Source organism: Sus scrofa, chromosome 15 (genome assembly GCF_054392235.1).
Source record: "Sus scrofa isolate SSC_HxYL_T2T_F1_AM1 chromosome 15, Sscrofa_HxYL_maternal_Yorkshire_Landrace_v2.0, whole genome shotgun sequence".
NCBI classification, from domain to species: domain Eukaryota; kingdom Metazoa; phylum Chordata; class Mammalia; order Artiodactyla; family Suidae; genus Sus; species Sus scrofa.
Window position 1 is genome coordinate 76,895,969 of NC_139397.1, and position 18,050 is coordinate 76,914,018.

At 34.0% G+C, this 18,050-nt stretch overlaps 1 long non-coding RNA gene across 1 annotated transcript in view; it reads left to right on the forward strand.

Moving 5' to 3' along the window:
* Positions 1 to 11,267: 11,267 nt before the first annotated feature.
* The window catches only part of LOC146395924 (uncharacterized), a 63,580-nt gene continuing 56,797 nt past the window's right edge, over positions 11,268 to 18,050 (forward strand). Inside the window, exon 1 of the long non-coding RNA XR_014829433.1 lies at positions 11,268 to 11,800. This is a non-coding gene — a long non-coding RNA (uncharacterized LOC146395924). The remainder of the gene's footprint in view (positions 11,801 to 18,050) is intronic.

The window sequence follows — 18,050 nt, forward strand, 5'->3', positions numbered from 1 at the left end:
AATTAGATTTGAAATTCATTAACAGTCTGCCTTCCTCACACTGTGTGTATATTATTTCTAATTCTTTAACTAAGATCTGTTTTTCTATATTAAATGCCAAATGTAGACTCAATTATTGGATTAAATTTTTTTAATGATACATTATTTTTTCACAAGTCATTCTCTGTTTTATTAACCTGATTTATTTTCTTCAGGCAATCATTGTTAGACAAAATTTATTTAGCATACTAATTTTTGTTTATTGCCTGCCTCGACACTAGTAACCTCCACTAAAGCAAGAACCCTCTGTTCCTGTACACCACTGTGTCTCATCATGGAAGTTAGTTCTGGTTCATTAAACATCTGTTGCAAAGATGGATGTAAGGGTCATATGTTGAAAAATATGGATACTGCATAAGAGATCTGTAGGTGTTATTTCCACCCTGGCTATAAGGAGAGAGAAAATTTTCATATAATATATCAGAATATTTTTCTGCCCTTAAGCAAAAGTTCAAATAATTATATTTTATAATCTTTTCTTTGCATTTAAATAATTACTCAGTTCTTGAAAGTATTGTTTGGAAACAATTAAAAGGGCAAAAGTAGAAAAGGACAAAAATTGTAAAAATGAACTCTTTGGGATACAAATACTGATTACAAGATTATAAGAGAAAAAGACAGGAGTTTCTGTTGTGGCTCAGCTGTTAACGAACTGACTAGCATCCCTGAGGACGTGGGATCGGTCCCTGGCTTCACTCAGTGGGTTAAAGATCTTGCATTGTTCTGAGCTGTGGTGTAGGTTGCAGATGCAGCTCGGATCTGCTATTGCTGTGGCTGTGACGTAGGCCAGCAGCTACAGCTCCGATGGACACCTAGCCTTGGAACCTCCATATGCCGTGAGTGCAGCCCAAAAAAAGACCAAAAAAAAAAAAAAAAAAAGACAGAAAAATGTCTCTTTCTAGTTGAAGGCAGAGCTAAAACTTGTCAATGAAGTGACTGGTAAATTTATATGTCCATTCCAGTCTGTTACCTCAAAGAATCCACGAATACTTTCATGTTTAATCTCACGTCAGAGGAAAGTCATTGTACTAAGATATTCATACAAGATAAAAATGGAGAATTTCAGCTTGTGTTAGAAAATGAATTTTATTGAATTGACCTGTTCCAGTTATTATTATGGTTTAACAATAGCATGAACTCAAATTTAAAACAAATCTCATGAAACAATTAGGAAAGAATTTTACTAAGAGTAATAGGAAATGTAAAATTCTGTGAAACTCTGAAACACCAATTATTTCATATAGTTGGATAACAATCTTGCAAAATATTTGAATTGAAAACTTTTATGCACATTCTTTTGTATTTATCTGAATAATATTTTATTTCCCCCTAATTTAATCATGAGTGTAAATATATGGAGGTTCTTACCTTAGTCAAGATAAATGGAAAAGATGCTAAAGTCAGAGGCTCTCTGGATCTTTTGTGTTTATTTTTCTGCAATTATCTTTCATATTTATTTTCTATTTTTTGTCTTCTTTTAAGACTTTCTTAGAACATAAATTGGTAAGACCGATTTGCATCTTAGAAAATGCAACTTAAATACAGTTTTACCCAATCATATATTATTTACAAAAAAGACTAAGTCCATGATATTGAACAAAATAAAGTATTAAAAAAATTCCCATTTTAGTTCATAATTAAACCCAAATAAAATTCCCATTGTAAGGAAAAAAAAAAAAAAAAAAAAAAGAGTTCCCTTCCAGGCTCAGCGGTCAGCAAACCTAAGAACCGTGAGGTTGCAGGTTCGATTCCTGGCCTCACTCAGTGGGTTAAGGATCCCACGTTGCCGTGAGCTGTGGTGTAGGTCGCAGCAGCAACTCAGATCCAGCATTGTTGTGGTTGTCCTATAGGCTGGGGGCTACAACTCTGATTCGACCCCTAGTATAGGAAACTCCATATGCCATGGGTGCAGCCCTAAAGAAGCAAAAAAAAAAAGAAAATTCCCATTGTAGTTACCAAAATGGCATGCCATTTTACTATGTTTAATAATCAATTTCTGACTCATACAATATTCAGGAAAATTTTAAAAATTTCTAAACAAACTTCTTATTTATGGAAAATAATTTCTGTAATGCTGTCTACTAATAAGTTATAATATTTACTTTGCCTTAGCATCTTACTCTTGACAAGCCATGAATCAAGGCTAAAGTTTATCATAAAATATCAAATAAACAAACTGCTATATTTATTACTATTACAAAATATGCCTGGAATATGTATACTTTGGAATTCTATCTCTATTTCCAGGCCACCTATTTTAATTTAATGAGTGAATATACAATTTTAGGCATATAGGACTTCTCTACAAACACATATCTGACCCTTGTTTCATACAGTTCCATTCCCTTTGGATCCCCTCTAATGAGAAATCAGCTTTATAAAAACAATGTTACCCAAGTCAATTCTATTTGTGAAGGTGAGTATCTGTACTCTACCTGTGTAAATGATGATAAATATATAACTGCCTATGTACAGGAAAACTGGTAGCCATATATTCTGCCCCCAAATAAAGTCACGTGTAATGAATTTTGTTAGGCAGTGAGGCTTCCTGCTAACACTCATTCACTTCCTTTTTTTTTTTAACATATATAATGATTTTTTTTCATTATCGCTAGTTTACAGTGTTCTGTCAATTTTCTACTCTGACCAGTTACACATACAAGTATATATTCTTTTTTCTCACATTATCATGCTCCATCATAAGTAATTAGACATAGTTCCCAGTGCTACACAGCAGGATCTCATTGCTTATCCATTCTAAAGGCAATAGTCTGCAACTATTAACCCCAAGCTCCCAATCCATCCCATTCCCTCCCCCTCCCCCTTGGCAACCACAAGTCTATTCTCCAAGTCCATGATTTTCTTTTCTGTAGAAAGGTTCATTTGTGCTTATATTATATTCAATCTAGGACCAAATTAAAGGTCATGATGAAGAAGGGAAGAGGAAATAAGTATATCCAAACACATTTAGGCTTTTTTGCCCTCATATCAACTCTTTTATGCTGTATTTTCACAAATAAAAATCTGAGATAGGGTATCAACAAGATTAATTAACCTTTAGCATTATTTTAACTATAAAATTCTTCCCCAATTTAGGACTTTGTAACAGCATTATGTAGTCACCTCGTGGGAACACTAAAAATAAGATCTAAAGCAGTGATTCTCACCAAGGCCAATTATGGTTCCCAGGGGATATTTGGCAATGGCTGGAGACATTTTTGGTCCCTACTAAAGGTATTACTGGTATCCATTGGGTAGAAACAAAGGATACCAATAAATATCACAAAAGGATATTCTCCATAACACATAATTCTCTGGCTCAAAATGTCAATAGCACCAACATTGAGAAAGCTTGATCTAAATGTCTGGATTTGAGTTTTAAGATATGTCACTTTAAATGGACTAAATGGCCTTTACATCAAGACATTCAGATCAGCTTCAAAGTGAGAAACTTATAGAGAAATGTTGTATATTTATTTTTATACTTGGCAAAACTCACATTCAGATACAGGAAAATTTTCAATGTCACCAAACTGGTAAATTAAAGTAATAACTTCTGGTAAAGCATATAAATAACTGTTTTCCTAAAATAGTTCAAAAGAAGTAGCCAAGATGATACCTGAGGAAAAAAACAAACAAACAAAAAAACCCCAGCTTTTTGATGCCCAGAAAATAAATGGAATAGCTAAAGAGAAAAAAAAAATTCCTAATTTCATCACTGTGCTAGGCAATAGCATCTCAAAAACTTGGGGTGTCTGTAGATTGAAGTAAACTGAAGACAGATATCAGATATTAACAGCAACTGCCTTTCCAGAGACCCGAAGAGAGATATTGGAAGTGTGTTGTAGAAAATCTGGGAAACCATAACTATATTTCTTTTTGCAGAATAATGCTGGACAGCCAGAACTAGAGGGTGTGACATAATTAATATTCTAGCTTATCCATCATCCATCCCAATCTCCTTTCTCCGTAACTTCCTTTACTGCAGAAATTAGAAAGCAAAGAAATGCATTCCCTGAGTTCACAGCAGCTAGGATTCTGTGTGATTTCTATTTCTATCATCAGATGCATTCATAATGGTTATGAATTGAAAACTGAATTAAGAAAGAGAGAAGACAGATCAGAGAGGGCGATAGAGAGAGGGTTTACAAGAGTTTACAAGATTAAAGCATCTGCTTAGCAGGAGAATGTGTAATGACTTTGGAGCCAACAGTTCTGTTGATTTCTTCCTCATCTTCAGATTGCAAAGCACAGGTAAAGTGATGAGAACCTGTGGCTACCAGTTGATGCACCAACTGCCTCAATCTTAATTTCTGGTGTTGGCCCAGTAAAGTGTATAAAGATTAATGTCCTGTGTGTTATCATGGTGTTATTTAAACAGGCAAAATATGGAAAGAGCCTAAGAGTGGGTCACTTAAATAACTGTAAATTTATAGAATTTATTTAAAATCACGTTAAGGAGTTCCCGTCGTGGCGCAGTGGTTAACGAATCCGACTAGGAACCATGAGGTTGCGGGTTCGGTCCCTGCCCTTGCTCAGTGGGTTAAGGATCCGGCGTTGCTGTGAGCTGTGGTGTAGGTTGCAGACGCGGCTCGGATCCCATGTTGCTGTGGCTCTGGCGTAGGCCAGTGGCTACAGCTCCGATTACACCCCTAGCCTGGGAACCTCCATATGCCGCGGGAGCGGCCCAAAGAAATAGCAAAGACAAAAATAAAAAAATAAATAAATAAAATCACGTTAAAATAATGTATATCTTTATTCATCAAGATGTGATGATATAAATATCTAGGCATTAATTTCCATTTTTAACAACTATTTATTGAACACCTATTGTATATTTTGGAATGTAATAGATACTGAGGATAACAAAAATATAAATACCTCCACCAATTAGATAAATTAATATTTTGAAACATAAGATATCTTTAAATGAAAAATGTTATGAAGCAGTATGAACAACAACAATATATCTTCTTTCTTTTTCTTCCTTCCTTCCTTCCTTCTTTCTTTCCTTCTTTCCTTCTTTCCTTCTTTCCTTCTTTCTTTCTTTCTTTCTTTCTTTCTTTCTTTCTTTCTTTCTTTCTTTCTTTCTTTCTTTCTCAGGGGTACACACCTGTGGCATTTGAAAGTTCCCAGGCTAGGGGTCAAATTGGAACTATAGCTACAGCCACAGCAACATGTGATCCAAGTCGAATCTGCAGCCTATACCACAGCTCCTGACAATGCCTGATCCTTGACCCACTAAGTGAGGCCAGGGGATCAAACCCACATCCTCATGGATATGAGTTGAGTTCACAACTTGCTGAGCCACAATGGGAATTCCAACAATAATCTGTCATTAAAAAATATACCTGTGTTTGCATATTCATAGAAAAGTGCCTAGGGGGTCATTCAGTAAATATTAACAGTGGCTATTTCAACTATATGGATAAAAGCTACCATCTTATTTCTTCATATATTGCTTGACTTTTTTGTGTGTCAAATTTTATTGTTTACATAAGCAGAATAAATAAATTATTTCCATTTCAAAGTGGAATAATTTACATTTTTATGATATACTTATACATTTCCTTAATACACTATTTCTTTTAAGTTCAACTTGTCTGATACGTGAATGGGTAGCCTTTATACATATATATGTGTATACCTGTTTCCTTATATGTGTCACATTTTACATACTGTGTTTGATGAAATTAACATAATATGCCTTCTTAGGTTGCAAAAGAAATTTAAATCATTGGCCAAATGCAATTCTAAAAATGCTGTATACATTTCTTCCAAATGGCTATGAGTTATGGAGCATTTATAATGTACAAGACATGGAGATAAGTGTTTTAGGTGAATTCCCTTAATTAATCCTCACCACAACCCAATACACAAGATCTAAAACCTGGTACCCCTTTACATAATAGGAAACCACCACCCCAAGAAGCTAAGCTTACTCAGTGTACATGGCGAGGACATGATAGAGCTGTTGACTTGGAAAAAACCCATAATGTAAGAGCTGTGTGTTGAGTTTATTCAATGTCTTAGTGAGGACTATATAGCCCAGGAGACATCTTCTCAGCTAGCTCTGAGAAACTGTTCTGAAGAGGTAATGGAGGAGCCAGGATACATACGAATACTGAGAAAAAAACATGTAGTCAATTATAGAAAGATTACTGCTAATCCCAAAATCAAACATCTCAAGTTAATGATTTTAGTGCTTTTCTATATATGAGAAAACATAAGAATTTGGGTCATTTAAAATTTTTCTTAGTTATGTATTTTAACTATCTAGGGGCTGGTATATCCAAAGCACAGAGTGCTTCCTGTTTTTCTCTATCCTGAACTCCCCTCAGATGCACTGTTATGGGCAATTGATTGCACTGGCAAATGGCTTGATCCTTGTAGAACTGGAATGACAGGCAACATATTTTTCTTTATAGGGCATAAATTTGAAAAGAGTTTTCTAAAACCTCTGAGTCCATGTTTTAAAATAATATATCACCTTATTTACCTATTATTTTATTTTTGGTACTTCTTATCTTTCAAAAGATTGATCTTTCATCCAAAAAAAAAAAAAGAGAGAGAGAGAGAGATTCTAATCAGCTCCTTACATCATTGTCAATGCTAATAATTTCAAAATGATTTCAATTTCAGGCTCTGTGCTAGTATAATGTAAGCCCTGACAGTTCGCTTTTCTTTTTGTCTTTCAAGTGCCTGATTTAAGTTTTGATTGCCCAGGCATTCACTTCAAAGAAACATCCACTTCAAATATGGCTAACTCCAATAACACATCACCAGCCCCGGACTAGTTAAAAAACCAGGCTGCCTTGTTTTAAAGATCTTGTTTGCTTTTGATAACTGACCTTTGGGCTACTTGTTTTTTTCTCTTCTCATGTTTTATATTCCCACTCTTATGTTTTAAATTCACCAATAAAAAGAGAGCCCTTGAAATCCTAGGCTCCCTACATTGAACCCAATAAAAGCAAAACCCCAGACCATGCATGCTCTCCTTCTCTTTTTCTGTACAGGCAAACTCTCTGTGAGGCCCCAGGTGTGCCATGTAATATCCAGGACTTGTAAGTAATAAATCTTTTCTTTTTTCACCTTTCCTTATGGTTATTGATGAGGACATCTTGCAATCATAAGAACCACAAGGGTGGGTCCAGCCACAACATTGGTTATCAACAGGCTGAGACCAGCACAAAATAAATACACTATGTGAACTTCTATGTTTGCCTCCTCACAGCATGATGAAAAGGCATAAATTTACTGTGTACGTCTTTTCATGTGTTGAGTTTAATGTGTTAATTCATGCTAACCTTGTGCTTGGCAGTGAAATTTTGCTGCTTGCCATTCACAAAACTGTGTAAAAATATCTATTTTGTTCCTCACCATTTCTTTCTCCAAAAAAAAAAAAAAAAAAAAAAAATCTTGTTTTAGAATCTCTATTTTCCTTTGGTGGTAAAAATTTAGAAACAGATAAAGGAAAATATTGCAATAACCACAGAAAGTCATTATATGAATTTATCCTTCAAAAAAATTCTTAAGAACAATATGTGAGATATGAATCTGAGGGAGAAATTAACGTACATCCTAAATTTTTGCAGTAAAGATTTTTCTGCCAATCTTTATAACTTCTAATTAGCCTTCTTATTTCTAATTGTGCAGTGCTTAAGAAGTTATATCCTTTCAAAGAAAAAATTGGTGACTGAAAGTTGCCATCTTAATAGCCAAGTGACTGATGTTAGATAATTGCATAGTAAGATACCAGCTACAAATAAGATCCTCTTATTTTCACCAGCTTAGCACTTTTTCTTAATAAAGCACCAAAATGTTATCTCCCAAATGTTATTATTCACACTTTGTTTTATAACTAAGCACCATATAATAAAAGAACAAAGTTGACAGCAGGGTATGAAGAATGCTAGTGTTAAATATGAATGTGTTTGTGTTTTTTCCCCTGACTTTACAACAGCGCTAAATATATTAGTGCAGACATAAGGCAGATACAACCAGATGAACTTTAAGCATAATACACAGAAAAATAATGTTTATGAATTTCACAATCAACCAGAATATGCTTATTAATACAATTAACTAAGACATTCTTTGATTTCTAGACTATGCAATTCAAATAATTTTAAAATCTGAATGTTAAACTATACATTGCACCAAGCACCTGGCATTCAAAATTGAAAAGATGAAATCTCTGCCTCAAAGTAGGAAATGGACTAACAGATGAGAATCAATGCAATGGGCTATAACGCTATATGAAAATTCTTTATACAAACTATGAGTAAAGGAGTATCAGAGAAGGTGCTATCAGAGCTAAATTTTATGAACCAATAGGATTTGGTCAAAGCAAGGGGGAAAAAGAGATTGCCTCCTGGCTGAAAAAATAGTATGAAAGAAACAGACTGGTGAAACTACATAGGACTTTCACATAAAAATTTGCAGACCAGTACATTGAACATGAACAGTGCATATGATAGCAAGAGGTGAAAGATGAAACTAAAAGTAGATTAGTGATGCATTATACAATTTAAATTATTAGCTCTGTTTTAGAACGATAACTCCAGCAGCAATTGGTTGGTATGGGGCAGGGTAGGATGAAAGACCAAGGATCATTTTTGAGTCTATTGCAGGCTACACCTCAGCAACTGAATTTAAGGAGAATACTTATTCAGTATCTTCAATAAAGATGCACAGCTAAAACCAATAAAAAGTCCTTTTAAAAAACAAATTAAAACAATATATGTATAAATTAAACATGACTGAATGTTGACTTATTAAACTGAAAAGTGTAATTGAGAGTTTCCATCTGAATGCTGAGTCAAGGAAAAAGTGGTAGAATTTATGAGGAAACTTAGGAAAAATGAAAAGGTGTATTCACATGTTCAAAGATGCATTAAGAGAAATAGGTTAAAAGAGACTACCAAAAGAATTAACAAAAGGAAATAATGACATGGCTGAATAAATTTCCCAGCATTGTGGGAAAGGTCTCACAGGGCTCCAATTAGGCAAAAAAAGGTGAGGGGGAACCCACAATGGTGAGGGGGAACCCACAATATATGTTAACAAGACAAATTTAGACATATCCCTTTCAAGTTTCACAACTCTAAAAAAAAAAAAAAAGAAAAAAGAAATAAAAACAACAGAAAATCTTTGGCATAAGTGTTGTTTTTTTCTTGTTGTTTTTTTGATTTTTTGTTTTGTTTTGTTTTGTTTTGTTTTGTTTTTATCACTGCTAAAGACAATGACAGCCTGGAAGAAAATTATTTTAAACCTATCGTTTTATGGCTGGAAAAAACTAGCATTCCAATATAAAGACTGAATAAAGATATTCTCTGAAAACTTCTGGTAAAATTCAAAGATGATAAATTGAAGAAAATACAAGTCAATTCCCCCCCCCCAAAATGTAGTATATAAGACATATTCTTAAGAAAAATAAAGCAAAGCATAATTATATATAAATAACTATTTATTAAAATATGCATTAATAAAAGTATGAAATGATAATATAGATAACACTATCTTGGGGCTAGATATGGGGAGAAAATAACATATAATGAGAAATACATTAAAGGATCCTGATCTACGAGTGAAAATAGAATTTAAGACATGTGCAGAAACTACTAGGATTTACATTTTTCAAAAATTAATGAATTAATGAGCTATTTTTCCACTTTGGCCCAAACAGTAGAATTTGTCACTAGAGATATTCATTTAAATGTCTGTTGCAAGCATGTTAACATGAAAAGCTTATGTATTTTGCCAAAACTTATGACCGCTTTTCTTTGGTTGGAATTACAAACTGAAATAAATGCTTCCCTGATGCTAACATGCACTAATAAATCTCTTGATTGTTTTGCCTCATGATCTCTTAATTAGCTGTTAATTTAGCAGTCAGAGATTTTCACTGACTTCTGAGACAAAAGAGAAAACAAATAAATGATGGAAAAATTTTTAACTTAAACAGTGATTTTATTACTCTTCATGCAGTTTGTTAGAAGACATTCAGGGAATTCCTGCTGTGGCACAATGGGTTAAGAATCCAACTGCAGTGGCTTGGGTTGTGGAGGCATGTGTTTGATTCCTGACCCAGTGCAGTGGGTTAAGGATCTGGCCATTGCCACAGCTGTGGTATAGGTTGCAGTTGCTGCTCAGATCCAATCCCTGGGCCATGACCTTCCATGTGCTGCAAATGCAGCCCTTAAGAAAAAAAAATTCACATTTTCTTGAGAAAAGAATACTACAGAAAGCATTTCTTCTTTACATCATATGAATTAGATAATTAAAAAAAAATCTAATGATAAAAAAGTTACAAAAGACTATCAGCCTATTTGATACTATCATACTTTAAAAATAGTAAAATGTAGACACAAAACCTAGCTTTTATTGAATGTCACAGTTTCTTAAATACAAAATAAATGTATTAAAACAACTAAAGATATTGAATACAACAATGCAAGAGGTTTAATAAAAGTGTATTATTAATTGGAAGATGCAGATGAAATAATTAACTTTTTTTCCTCTCTCTCTCTCTCTTTTTTTTTTTTTTTTTCTTTTTGCTATTTCTTGGGCCAATCCCATGGCACATGGATGTTCCCAGGCTAGGGGGTCAAATCAGAGCTGTAGCTGCCGGCCTATGCCAGAGCCACGGCAATGCAGGATCCGAGCTGTGTCTGCGGCCTACACCACAGCTCACGGCAACACCAGATCGTTAACCCACTGAGCAAGGGTAGGGACCAAACCCGCAACCTCATGGTTCCTAGTTGGATTCGTTAACCACTGCGCCATGACAGGAACTCCAATAATTAACTTTTAAAATAAAAAAAACAGTGGGCATTTTTGCTTCCCTCTCTCCTTTTCTTTACCCAAGAAGTTCTTGAAATTATATACTAATTTTTATAGAGTGAACTCATTATGGTGAAGGAAAGCAGCCAGACAAGGTGAAAGCAGTAGATCCTAAATTTCAAGAAATTCCTGGAAAATAGAAAGTAGATGGGATATTATTTACTGATAAGAAGGAGCAGAGGAAACTACAAGCAAAGCCACATCATAGAACTTTCTAGAGAAACTCTCAAATGACAGTAAATCATCAAAAGCAAGTGAGAATCTGCAAAGACATAGGACTTTCTTTAGCATTTTTGAGATCTTTACTCTGAAAAGCTAGCCATGGGCAGATAGGCAACCTTCATTCTCAACCTCCCTCAAACATATTCTGAATAGAGCGAAGTATCTGCTAAGAGAGATAAGAGAGCTCCTTTTGTCATCATCAAGCCTGGAGATTTGCTGCTGAACAATTAACTCCCTAATTTCACAAGGACCACTGAGGTGGAGACAAAAAGAGATGAAACATGGCTGATGCCAGCTCCCATCCTGAAGCAGTGACTCTGTGAAGCAAGACCTCTGACATGGTAGGCTCTGGCTAGAGGAAGAAAACAGAGAATCCCTGAAACTCTTGAGCCTTAGAAGGATGAGCAATTGCTAGAGCTGTAATACAAACTATACACTCTGCCTTCTTCATAATCATGCAGAGTTTTTAGTTACAATAAGAACACAAATTCACTGACAAGAAAATATCAATAATCTAATACAATTAGGGAAAAAAACACCAAATCAGCAGATACTGAAGAACTTCTGATATACAAGCCACCTCTTAGGCACAGATTTTTGACTGTGTGGAGAGTCCTGTGTCCCTAATCTCCATGTTGTAGAATGTCGACTGTATTTTCTTGAAAGTCATCTCGATTTTCTCAGATGCACAAGGGTAAGTTGCTGGGATTTTTTTCTTGATACTTCAATTAAAAAGGCAGGCAGGAAGTTTATTTATGATGTGAATTATATATAACAACTTTTTAAAAATTTCTGCTGATATTGCTGTCATTTTGACACTTCACATTATATCCTGGGCTATTGCAATAGTTTCTCATCTCATTTTCAAACTCTAATTAGAATGTTTTTTGAGCATCCTTTTCTTTAGTGATTGGCATTTTCCTATGAGGAATGCTGATATGACACCTGTCTTTCAGATAGTTTTAGGGCCTCACACATTAACATTTTTACCATGGCAACCACAACTACTATCATATGACATTAACTGACCTTTCTAATGTGTTTTTTAACTAATCTCTCCATGAAACCTCCATTACATTTATAGAAGAAAGAGAACATATAGGTACTGCCGTAATAACAGACACATAGATCAATGCAATAGGATAGATAGAATGGAAATAAAGTGATGCTTATGTGATTGATTCGTCTATAAGAAAGGAAGCAAGAACACGCCAGGGAAAATACACCCTCTTCAATGAATGATACTGAGAAAACCTAGACAGCTATAGGCAAAAAATCCTGAAATACTTTCTCATACCATATACAAAAATAAACTTAAAATGGACTACAGACTTAAATGTAAGGTCTGAAATCATAAGACTCCTAGAAGAAAACGTAAGCTGTACACTATAACATAGGTCTTAGCAGTATTTTTTGGATATGTCTCTTCAGGCAATAGAAGCAAAAGCAAAAATTAAATTAAAAAAAAGCAAGACTACCTCAAACTAAAAAGCTCTTACACAGCAAAGGAAACAATTGATAACACAAAAATGCAACCTATTGAATGAGAGAGGATATTTGCAAATGATATGTACTACAATGGGTTATATCCAAAATATATGAAGAACTCATACAACTCAACATCAAAAAAACAAACAACCCAATGAAAAATTCAGCAGAGGATCTGAATAGGTATTTTTCCAAATTAGATACAGAGATGGCCATCAGGCACATGCAGATGCTCAGTATCACTAATCATCAGGGAAATGCAAATCAAATTAATGAGACACTACCTCAGTCTTGTTACAATATTTATTATAAAAAGACAACAAATAACAAGTGTTGGCAAGGATGTGAAAAATAGAGAATTCTTGTGCATTGTTAGTAGCATTGTAAATTGGTGAGGTCTATGGAAAATGGTATGGATGTTCCTCAAAGAATTAAAAATAGAACTACCATGTGATCCAGCAATTTCACTTCAAGTATTTAATTCAAAAAGATAAGTGCACACTAATGTTCTCTGCAACATTAGTTGCCGTAGCCAATAGTCCATCAATAGGCAAATGTATAAAGAAGTGGTACATATGTATGTATCTTTACACATACTGTGGAATAATACTTAGCCATCAAAAAACAAATGAAATCTTTCCATTTGCATCAACATGGTTGGATCTAGAGAATATTACTCTTAAGTGAAATAAGTCAGACAGAGAAAGACAGATACTTATAGGAGAAATCTGAAAAAACAAAATCACTCATACAAAACAAAATTAAAACAGACTTATAGACACAGAGAATAAATGAGTGGTTGCCAGAAGAGGTAAGGGGATAAAGGAGGTGATAGGATGGGTAAAACAGGTAAACAGGATTAAGAGGTACAAACCTACAGCTACATAATAAGTCATGGGGATATATTATACAGTGTGAGGAGTATAGTCAGTAACAATGTAATAACTTTGTACAGAAACAGATGGTTACCAGATTTGTGGTGATCATTTCGTAATGTATGCAATGTCAAATCATTATGTAGTACACTTGAAATTAACATAATATTATAAGTCAACTACAGTTCAGTAAAAATTCTCCTTTCATTTTGATTTATAACATTTGTTTATATCTTCATTAGGATATGTATTTAATTCTTCTGTATATTATAATTAGTTCATTCATTTATTCAATGAATAGGTCACTGTCTAGTTTTTGTTCGATGTTTCCTGTGTGCCCCCTACTGGCTTATAAATTACTTTAAAATAAGTTGTATGTTCCATTATCATTTCATAAAGGTCTTGAAAAGTATTTTATGAGGAAGATATGCAATATTCTATTTTAAAATTTAGAAATAAGTAAATAATGTAAGTACAGCACTGGGAGATGATTTTTTAAGAAGATTAGATAAAAAAGTTGTGTCTCTTATAAGAGCAAATCCTAGGTTAAGTTGTGTTTTGTTTGTTTTTTTCTTTTGTGGGTTTTTTTTTTTTTTTTTTTTTTTGTCTTTTTGTCTTTTTAGGGCCGCTCCCAGGGCATATGGAGTTCCAGGCTAGGGTCTAATCGGAGCTGTAGCTGCCGGCCTTTGGGAGTTCTTTGGGAGAGTTCATGAAGAGCCTGTATAAAGGCTGACGCAGAACTCCTTAATTGGAATGCTGTAGTGTAGTAGCACATTCAACTAGACAATTTCTAAGGTTTCTTTCCAAGTGATGAGCCTAGGCTATTTCACATATCTAGTCATATTCCAATTTTCCATTTTCTCTTTATTTTAGGATTTTGCTGTTTTTAAAGTAGCTAGAGAACGTCATGCAAGTGAATATATTTAAGTATTAAAAGTTAATGTTAAGTACAGTTTAGAAAGTAAAGTTTGAAGCATAGATTTCCAGAGGTTTAAAAAATTATTTTCAAATATGTATAAATTAATAAGTCATCAAAAATTTGAGTGCCTATAAAGAACTCATAAATTGTATAATCACTCATAATTGAAGATCCACTTTGGTTTCACATACAACTTTCTTAATAGAAGTACAAGTCTATTTGTGGAAATTGAGCATATTAAACACAATGAAAAGATAAAAATACATATGGGCTCAAATACTTTATTTGATGATATTTTAGTATTTTTTCGAATCTCAGCCAAAATATTTATAACATTTATAAAATGTCAAGACAAGCTCTATGTAAAATGTGTTTATAAAACTATAAAATTTACTTTAGTATGACATGTGACATTAATGTTTAGAAATTAAAATGAATAGTAGGCCTCAAAAAACAGAGAGAAAACACAAGCAATTAGAGAAAAGGTATAAAAACAGATATTTGTAAGAGAAAAGTTAGTGACACACATTTCAAAAACTCGTAGGAAAAACAATTCACCAGTCACTCTGCTAATTACCTTGATTGTAATTGGGCCACATAAGTATCTTGAGCCTCAGTTTTCTCATCTCTAAAGTGAGAGTATTGGTGCAGATCATCTAAAACTCCCTCAGAACTCTAAATATGTAATTTTCTAAAATTCCCTATGTATACATTATTAAATGTAGTGCATTTAAATGCTTTGGGAAGCAGGCAGCATTTCTTTTAATGAAAGGAAAGATATAGTTGCTGTGGATTTAGGCATATTATCAACTCTCAAATATCTGGCTTTGGAATTACCATTTTCTTTACTTAATCCCTTGTCTTTTCATTGCATGCTCTTCAGTCATGTCACTGCTTATTAACACCAGAGGGCTTATAAGATGTTGGGAAACTTAAATCTACAAATATATGTGATAGTTTTAAAAACATGAGAGAGAAAATGGATTAAAATCAGACATTTGAATTAATTATGGACTTAAGGTGTCTTCTCATTACAGCAGAATTATTAAGGCTTTCCTATTAAGACCATAAGATATCTTGCTGAAAATTTCATCCTCAGCAACTAATAATGTCAATAAAAAACACTGGTATATAACTTAATTATATAATTATTGATAGATTAAGTTATTAGAATTTACCTACTAGAAATATTACTATTGGTCCCTCAAGATGGCCATATACTTAAAGATTACTTCTAATTAAATCCCCAAGGCTGGAATAAAATAATCAAATATAGGAGTTCCCATCATAATGCACTGGTTAACGAATCTGACTAGGAACCATGAGGTTGCAGGTTCGATCCCTGGCCTTGCTCAGTGGGTTAAGGATCTGGCGTTGCCCTGAGCTGTGGTGTGGGTCTCAAATGCGGCTTGGATCCCATGTTGCTGTGGCTCTGGTGTAGGCCAGCAGCTGCAGCTCCGATTGGACCTCTAGCCTGGGAACCTCCATATGCCGTAGGAGCGGCTCTAGAAAAGGCAAAAAGACCAAAAAAAAAAAAATAATAATAATTAATCAAATATAAAATAATTCATTTTAAGAAAACTTGATTTGATCTCAATGTAAGACACCATAAAATATAGAGCTATGTTGCCTAAATATCCAAGATTAACTAGTGATTAATCATGAATTCAATGAATATGTATAAAAAACTGAGTACAGTTTGAATGAAACAACAAATAAAATATGACATTCTAAAGAATATGCTTGTATATAGAGGAAGTTATAAATTTTAAATAAATATTCTTTTTATAAAGTAAGATTTTTAATGGCAAAACATTATATTTTAATATAATTTGAATGTTTGTATATGAGTTATAAAACTAATTATTGATTTTCAAATGGACGGTAAAAAATGTTTACTAATACTCATATTTCATTAGCCTCTAAAATATGTGTAAAAATAGAAGACTCTTCTAAGAGTTCTTCCTTTGTTGTACAATAATCATATAAACCAACATCTGAACAATATCTGCATAGGTCTGTTTGCTCTTTTATTACTATTTAACTGAGAATTTTTATCATGAATGAGTATTGATTTTTGTAAGATGCATTTCCCGTATTGCAGTTTTGCAAAATGTGTTTTGCCTTTTCTAAAAATGGCTACAAAAGCTTTTCCCATTCAACATGCTTTCTACAGTGTTTGCCAACTGGAGATTATTTCCTTAGTCCCTTGAATGTGAGCAGACTTTGGTTCTGCTTTGTTTAATAAAATATGGTGGCAATGATGCTCTGATGGCTGATTCTGGCTGTAGCTATTTATGGGTCAGACAGTTTCTTCTACTTGATGCTTGAAAGACAACCACCATGTAAAAAGTACAGAAACCCTAAAACTGCCATGGAATGACAAACCAGGCCATAGAGAGAGGCCCAGGAGAATGAAAGGAACTTTGCCAAGAGAAAGAGCAAGAGCATCTGGGCATCAGATAAAAGTGATAATTCCGTGGTAATAGTGGAGTTACCAGCCCCAGTCACCTCAGCTCAAGTCAAATGATTCAAAGAACCACCTGCTAAGTCCTCCTGAGTTCCTGACCCAAAGAACAAGGGCAAAATGAAGTATTGTTTTCATCAACCAAATATCAGAGTACTTTGTTAAAGTAGCAGTAAATAACCAAATGTATATCTCTTGAGATGATAATACACACCTTTCTCCTTTTATTTGGTTAATGTGGCCAAAAACTACATTGTTTGATTTTCAAATATTTAAATAACTTTGTATTTCTCAAAGGGGGTTTGTAAGCAGATGATTACTAAGAGGAGAAATAAAGTGTAAGGGGATCCTTAATGAATGAACACAGGTGAGAAGATATCAAAGGTGGGGGATGAGGAATTTGATCTGGTATTGAGGGTGATCACATAGCCAAGGTGGAGAATTCTCTATAAACTGACTGGCACAATTCTTGCTACAAGTGGCTTATCAAGAAAAGAAGCCAAAATCAAGGCCAAGTTGAGAAGAGGGCCCAGAGGAGTTTGACTAAAGTTTGGTCCAGGAGAGCTTTTTTAGGGTCTAGACCTTAGAAATGTGTCATAAGCTTAATCATTACTTTATTTATTTGATTTTATTGTATACAGTATTATGTTGCTTCTGTTGATATCTTTTACATGTAAATATTCTTCAGAGTTGCAGCTAAACACTGAAGACTGTATGTATTGCTAGTCTTCCTTTTCCTGAAAAATATGTTAACATCGCAACACATTATAAGTGAAAAAATTGTTAGAATTAAGAAAATATTATACCGGAGTTCTCATTGGGCTCAGTGGTTTAAGAATATGAAATAGTCACTGTGAGGATGTGGGTTCATTCCCTGGCCTTGCTCAGTGGGTTAAGGATCTGGTGTTGCTACAAGCTGTAGCATATGTCACAAATGCGTATTGTATCTGGTATTTCTGTGACCATGGCATAGGCCTGCAGCTGCAGCTCCAATTTGGCCCCCAGCCCAGGAACATCGATATACTGCAAGTGTGGCCATAAAAAGAAAAAAAAAAAAGAAAATATGATATCTTCCAGTTTAATAAGCTTCTCATTCTCCTTTGAAATGTAAAATAGCCCTAAAAAAATAGAATGCTTATCACTTAGTATAATAAATTTATACCTCACTATTCGACAAAATGACCTTTTAAATAAA